Below are 8,149 nucleotides of genomic sequence, written 5' to 3' on the forward strand. Positions count from 1 at the left end.
AAGAAAAAGGTTATCCTAATTAAAGGAAATTAAGAACTCAAATATTTCATTATATTCTACTAGATAGATACAAATTCCCTTGATTTAGAACATTCGTAAACACTGTATAACAGCTGAGACCATGTCATCTGGAAATGAAATGAAAGTTGATAGTTCATAAGCAGAAAATGGTTCCACATGCCGGTTAGGTCCTAGTGATTTCATCATTACGTTTTCTGACTTTTCTCCTTCAAGAGAGTAATTGCTTCCTCAAATCGGTGGGTCTGGTTTTAAAATTCATGTAAGCTATAACTCTTGTCCTTAGCTTAGGTGGACTTAGAGTTGTCATCAGAAAGTTCGGCCAGACGCAGTGGCTCACTCCTGTAATCGCAGCACTTTGGGAGGCCGAGGGTGGATCACGGGGTCAGGAGATCAAGACCATCCTGGCCAACATGGTGAAACCCTGCCTCTACTACAAAAACTTCGCCCGGTATGGCGGCGTGCGCCTGTAGTCCCAGCTACTCGGGAGGCTGAGGCAGGAGAATGGCTTGAACCTGGGAGGCAGAGGCTACGGTGAGCCGAGATCACACCACTGCACTCCAGCCTGGGCAACAGGAGCAAAACTCCATCTCCAAAAACAAAAAACAAAAAGAATCAAGTAAGTCGAAGTCACACTGATGACAGCCAATATTTGTGAATCAAGGAAGCGTCAATTCAAGCATTAACAATGATTTTGACTTTTGTTATCTCTTCTGTGCCAAGCAAGATATAGGCTCTGGGGAATCAGAAACAAAAGAGACTCACTTGTTCCTCTCACAGTACTCAGGACTTACTGAGATAAGGACCAAGTAAAATGTTCTGTCTGGAATGCAGGGAAACCAGAACTTCAGGTCAGGGGATATTTCCGTTGAATTGTATGGAGTTGAAGCTTAACATAGTAACCAACGTATTTAAGATTCACTTTGCCTTGACTTTATGCATCCATCACAGAGAGATCATGCAGCGGGCACCCACGATCGGTTTCATCATCGCTCCCTTCCATTGGATCAACTAGAAATCAACTCAGATGAGAGTGCTGAGTCTCAGAGGATGGACCTCTCACCCCCTGTCATACAGAGAAGTAGAAAGGGTGGTATTCCAAATTCATGGCCAGACTCTAAGTCCCGGGTACTCTACTGCATGGTCTTCCAACTCTCAAAAAGTTGTGGTTGTGGTTTTGTTTTTGTGTTTTTGAGACGGAGTCTCGTTCTGTTGCCCAGGCTGGAGTGCAGTGGAGTGATCTCGGCTCACTGCAACCTCCGCATCCCAGGTTCAAGCTATTCTCCTGCCTCAGCCTGCCGAGTAGCTGAGATGACAGGCGCCCGCCACTACGCCCGGCTCATTTTTTTCTATTTTTAGTAGAGACGGGGTTTCCCCATGTTGTCCAGGCTGGTCTCGAACACCTGACCTTGTGATTCGCCTGCCTCAGCCTCCCACAGTGCTGGGATTACAGGCATGAGCCACCGCGCCCAGCTTCCAAAAGTTGTAAGCAGAGCTCAGAGGTCTTAACCACAGGTACATCTGAGGAGCATTTTTTGAAACGGTTTCCAGCATCCTCAATAGGAATGGAAGCCAAACTCCGAATTGATGACTCCTTAGAGGAAGTCGAGAGCTGTAAGGAAAGCCAGGAACAGGGGCAAGGGAGAGATGCGTCCGGAATGATCCTGTGCCCATTCTTCCTGGAACCTTTGATGTGATCTCAGCTGCCCTTTCTCTACTTGACACAGTGATTGTGGCACCCACTGGTCTAGCTGTGGTCTACAAGGAACCCCCAAAGGGAAGGGTACAGTGAGCAGGGGCATCGGCCTGAGTGACAAGGATTTGAGAGGGCAGGTTGGATGCAGGGAGGGGACTGGCCAAATGCCATGCGTCTGGACTTAGACTGCCTTGTTCAAATTGGACTTCCCCCTTTTTGACTTCGTGATCTGGTACAAGTTCTATGAAAATGCGTTGCTCCTTTTCTAGTCTGTATAATCATCGTGAAATGTCACTCATAACTGGGAGACTATGCAGATGAAATGAAACAAGCTGCATAGAGCACAGAGCTCAGAGCCTGGCCTTTAGGAAGCCCTCAGTAAGGGGCCGTGATGCCCTGGTGTCTGTCTTCATCCTCTTTATCCTCGTCATCACCTTCATCATCTTTGTTGTTCTGAGAGAATAGTTTAGAGGGACTCATTCCCTGCTATCATGGGTGAGGTGTCTATGAAAAGGACAACCAGTCAGGGAGGAAGGCAAAATTTTGAATCAGATTTCTGAGACCCTCACCACAAGCAAGAATAGAAACTCCACAGTCTGCTGAGCTGACAGGTTGCACCTTGGTCTCCTCCCATCTGCCCACCGCACTGTCCTGTTTGTCCTGAGGATGAGGAAACAAAGCAAGGCTCCCGACCGTCCCTCAGCACTCACTCAACTGCCCTTCCCCTCTGCTGGGCCATGACCGCGGAGAACAGGTCCACGGTCCTCCCTGCGTGGTGCACGATGGAGGCTCAGACTCCGTCCTCAAGGCTGGCGAGAAGACAGGGTGAGACATGAGCCTCCTGATACAGGTGATGGGTGTGGAGCCCACAGGACTGGAACCTCACACCGCAGGGCTGGAGGCACAGACTGAGTAGTGACTATTCTATGGCCTGGGGGGCTCAAGGCAGAGAGCTCCTCATTAGCCAAAGTCGCCCAAGCTCCCCAATCTCTAAAGATTTCCTCATAAGAATGCAGGAAGAAGAAGAGAAAAGGGAGTGTCCGTAGAAGCTTTGGGGCTCTTCCTGTCATCAGGAGGAAGCTTGTGTGTATTCTTCGCTTCTTTCTTTTCTTTTTAAAGATCCAACTGCTTTCATTTTCATCTTTTATTATGGGAAAATATACCACGTATCAACACTAAAAATTGTAAATATAGATGATTTCATCAAGAATGGCCAGTATAAACATTGACAATTTCCACTATTTTTCAGTTGACAGTTGAATGACAGTAAGTACATTCACATTGTTTAGCAACCATCACCGCTGTCATCTCCAGCACAGTTTTATCTTTCAAAATTGAAATGGCACCCATTCACCAAACTCTCCGTTCCTCTCTCTCGCCCACGCCGGGGGCCACCATTCTAATTTGCAACTCTATGAGTTTAACTACTCTAGACACTTGATAGAAGTGGAATCATACCGTGTTGAATTTTTTTTTTTTTTTTTGCGGGGAGACAGAGTCTTTCTCTGTCGCCCAGGCTGGAGTGCAGTGGCGTGATCTCGGCTCACTGCAACCTCCACATCGTGGGTTCGAGCGATTCTTGTGTCTCAGTCTCCTGAGTAGCTGGGATTACAGGCGTGCGCACCCACACCCAGCTAATTTTTGTATTTTTAATAGAGACGAGCTTTCAGCATATTGGCCAGGCTGCTCTCAAACTCCTGACCTTAAGGGATCCGCCTGCCTCAGCCTCCCAAAGTGCCGGGGTTACAGGTGCGAGCCACTGAGGCTGGTCGTGTTTATCCTTTTGGGATTTATTTATTTCACTGACGATAATGTCTTCAAGGTTCATCCATGTTGCAGCCTGTGTCAGAAGTGCCTGTCTAGTTTTGTTTTTGGTTTTGGTGTTTGGTTTTGTTTCATTTTGTTTTGTTTTGTGTTTACATAGAGTCTCACTCTGTTGCACAGGCTAGAGTGCAGTGGCACAATCTGGGCTCACTGCGACCTCCGCCTCCCAGGTTCAAGCGATTCTTGTGCCTCAGCCTCCCGAGTAGCTGGGACTACAGGCACACGCCACCACGCCCGGCTAATTTTTTGCATTGTCTTTTTTTTTTTTTGAGACGGAGTCTTGCTCTGTCGCCCAGGCTGGAGTGCAGTGGCACGATCTTGGCTCACTGCAAGCTCCGCCTCCCGGGTTCACGCCATTCTCCTGCCTCAGCCTCCCAAGTAGCTGGGACTACAGGCGCCCGCTACCACGCCCGGCTAATTTTTTTGTATTTTTAGTAGAAACGGGGTTTCACCGTGTTAGCCAGGATGGTCTCGATCTCCTGACCTCGTGATCCGCCAGCCTCAGCCTCCCAAAGTGCTGGGATTACAGGCTTGAGCCACCACGCCCGGCTAATTTTTTGCATTTTCAGTAGAGACAGGGTTTCACCAAGATGGCCAGGCTGGTCTTGAACTCCTGACCTCAGGTGATCCGCCCACCTCGGTCTTCCAAGATGCTGGGATTACAGGCGTGAGCCACTGCACCGGCCAGAAGTGCCTGCCTTTTGAAGGCTGAACAGTCTTCCATTGTATGAATGCGCTGCAGTGTGCTTTTTCATTCATCTGTCCACGAACCCTTGGGTTGCTTCCACATTTTGGCTGTTGTGAATAATGCTGCTATGAATATGGGTACACAAATCTCTCTTCCACTCCTGGCTTCTAATTCTTTTTGGTAGGTACCCACAAATGCAACTGCGGGAACATCTGATCATTCTGTTTCTAATTTTTCCAGTACACACCATACTATTTTCCCTGTTCCTTCACGGTTTTACATTCCCTCTAATCATATTCGAGCATTCCTACTTCCCTCTAGTCTCACCAATGCTTGTTTATCATATCCATCCTAATGTGTGGTGTCACATTATTGGGTTGATTTGCGCTTCCCTACGACGAGTGATTTTGAACATCACTTGAGATGCTTATTGGCCATTGCTATATCTTCTTTAGGGACACGTCTACTTGAGTCTTCTGACCATTGTTAATGGGATGCTTTGGGTTTCTTGTTATTTAGTTCTAGCTGTTCTTGATATACGATGGATATCAGCCTCTTTTCAGAGATATGATTTGCAAATATTTTTCCTAATCCATGGGTTATCTTTTTACTCAGTTCACAGTGTTTTTTGCTGCACAAAAGTGTCTGTCATTTAGATGTCATCCAAGGAATTTAATTTTCTTTTGTTGTCTATGCTTTTGGTGTCATATCCCAGAAAGCATTGCCCAATCTGATGTCATGAAAGTGTGGCCAATGTTTTCTTCAAGGCATATGATACTTTTAGCACTTGGGGTTAGGTCTTTGATCCAGTTTGTGTTAATTTTTGCACCTGGTGTGACACAGGGCCCACCTTCATTCTTCTGCATGTGGAAATCAAGTTCCTCCAACACCATTTCTTGAAAAGGCTGCTTTTCCACCAATGAGCTTTCTTAGCACTCGTGAAAAATCATTTGAACATAGAGGTGAGAAGTTATTTCTGGGCTCAAAAACAAACAAACAACAAGCGACAACAGATAAGGATACAGCATGAGCCGGGCGCAGTCGCTCACGCCTGTAATCCCAGCACTTTGGGAGGCCAAGGCGGGCGGATCACCTGAGGTCAGGAGTTCAAGACCAGCCTGACCGACAGGGAGAAACCCCCATCTCTACTACAAATACAACGTTAGCTGGGCGTGCTGGCACATGCCTGTAATCCCAGCTACTCGGGAGGTGGAGGCAGGAGAATCGCTTGAACCCAGGAGGCAGGGGTTGCAGTGAGCCAAGATTGCACCATTACACTCCAGCCTGGGCAACAAGAGCGAAACTCCATCTCAAAACAAAAAACAAAAAACCAGCATGATTTCAAGAGCAGAAAGAGAAGAGCTTCAAAACTAGCATAATGAGAAAGTTAGGAAGCTTCTTACCAAAGCATCTGGAAATAGACAAGAAATTCTTGTGAACTCAAATTTTCCTACTGTACTGTCAAACACTAGAACTCACTGATTCCATCTTTCTGTATTTTGGGACCCAATTATCCACTTCTCTTCATTCTGCATCCCACCCCTTTTCTTCCTAGCATCTGCTAACCCCCTTTCTACTCTCTACCTTCCTGAGATTCCCTTTGTGTGTAGCTGTGTGATGGAGTCTCTTTCTGTTGCCCAGGTTGGAGTGAACAGGCACAATCTGGGCTCACTGCAATCTCCGCCTCCCGAGTTCAAGCGCTTCTTGGGCCTCAGCCTTCCGAGTAGCTGAGACTACAGGCACGCGTCACCACGCCCGGCTAAATGTTTGTGTTATTAGTAGAGACGGGGTTTCACCATGTTGGCCAGGCGGGTCTCCAAGTCCTGGCCTCAAGTGATCCGTGCGACTTGGCCTCCCAAAGTGCTGGGATTACAGGCCTGAGCCACCCACATCTGGCCAAGATTTTCTTTTTTGTTCCCACATCTAAGTGAGGACATGTAATATTTGTCATTCTGTGCCCGACTTACTTCACTTAACATACAGACCCTGCAGCCTCATCCATTTTTTTCTGCAGTGGAGAGGATTTTATTCCTTTTTAGGCTGAATAGTACCGCATAGCGTGTGTATACCAGTTTCTTCATTGAAACAAATTTCTAAAAAGCAAGTATTTTTAAAATGTCTCGGGATGTGAAATTTTAGGGATCCTGTGCCCATTTTATTCTTTTCTATTTCCCATTTTATGTATATGTAAGTGTATAATAAAGCGGCAATCAATGTGTGTAGAAATCTGTAACTTCAACAAATGTAAAATGAAGATGCTAAGTGGTGGCTGCGCGCCGATGCTCACGCCTGTAATCCCAGCACTTTGGGAGGCCGAAGTGGGTGGATCACCTGAGGTCGAGAGTTCAAGACTAGCCTGACCAGTATGGAGAAACAATGTCTCTACAAAAAAACAAAAAAAAAAAAAAGAACGGGGCGTGGTAATGCATGCCTGTAATCCCAGCTACTCGGAAGGCTGAGACAGGAGAATCGCTTGGATACGGGAGGCAGAGGTTGCAGTGAGCCGAGATTGTGCCATTGGACTCCAGCCTGGGCAACAAGAGTGAAACTCTTGTCTCAAAAAAAAAAAAAAAAAAGAAAAAAAGAAAAAGAAAAGAAGAAAAAAAAAGAAAATATTACTCCCAGTATCGCAGGGGGTGTTCAGCCCTGATGATATTGTTGTCTAATATCCAGGGAAGGAGAGTATGACATTACTCCCAATATCGCAGGGGGTGTACATCTTTTTGTGATATCGTGTCTAATATCCAAGGAAACAGAGGATGACATTACTCCCAATATCGCAGAGGGTGGACACATCCCTGGAATACTGTTGCGAATATCCCAACAGGGAGAGGATGATGTTACTCCCCATATCGAAGGAAGTGTACACCACCCCTGTGATATGGTTCCTGATATCCAGAGAGGAAAAGAATGCTATTACTCCCAACAGCGTAGGAAATGTATACCCACGCCATGATATCTTCCCCAATATCCGGGGGGGAGAGGATCATATTATTTCCAATATCGCAGGGTGCGTACACCCCCTCTGTAATCTTGTTGCTAACATCCAGGTTTGGGGAGGACGACATTACTCCCAATATCACAGGGGGAGTACACCACTCGTGACCTTGTTAGTAATTTCCTGAGTGGAGAGGATGATATTACTCCCAATATTGCAGGGGTGTACACCCCACTGTGAGATTTTTCTGAATACTCCGGGTGGGAGAGGATAATATTACTCCCAATATCACAGAAGGTGTACATCTCTGCTGTGATAGTGTTCATAGTATCCAGGGAAAAAGAGGATGATACTTTCCAAATAGCCGGGGTTTTCCACGCCCCCCGCGCCATGATGTTGTTCCTAATATCCAGGTGGGCAAAGAATCATATGACTGCAAATATCGCAGGTGGTGTACAACCCCCTTATAATGTTGTTCCCAATATCCAGGGAAGGAGGGAACGATATTACTACCAATATCGCACCAGCTGTACAACCCACTGTGATTTCGTTTCTAAAAACCGTGGGGGAGAGGATGATATTATTGTCAATATCGCACGGGTGTACACCCCCCACCCCGTGATATTCTTCATAATACCCAGAGGGCGAGAGGATGTTATGACTCCTAATATCACAGGGGGTTTGACACCAATATCCAAGGGGGTGGACACCCCCCTGTGATGTTGTTCCTAATATCCAGGGGGAGAGAGGATGATATTACTCCCAATATCGCAGGGGATGTAAACCACCCCTGGGATATGACTCCTAATATCCAGGCGGAGAGAGGAAGATATTACTCCCAATATCGCAACAGGTGTACAAACCCCGTGATTTGGTTTTAAACATCCAGGGGGCAGAGGATGATATTACTCCCCATGTTGCAGGCAGTGTACCCACCCATGTGATACTCTTCCTAATATCCAGAGGGCGACGGGATGATATTACT

This window comes from Hylobates moloch, unplaced genomic scaffold (genome assembly GCF_009828535.3).
Source record: "Hylobates moloch isolate HMO894 unplaced genomic scaffold, HMol_V3 SCAFFOLD_1, whole genome shotgun sequence".
Lineage (NCBI taxonomy): Eukaryota > Metazoa > Chordata > Mammalia > Primates > Hylobatidae > Hylobates > Hylobates moloch.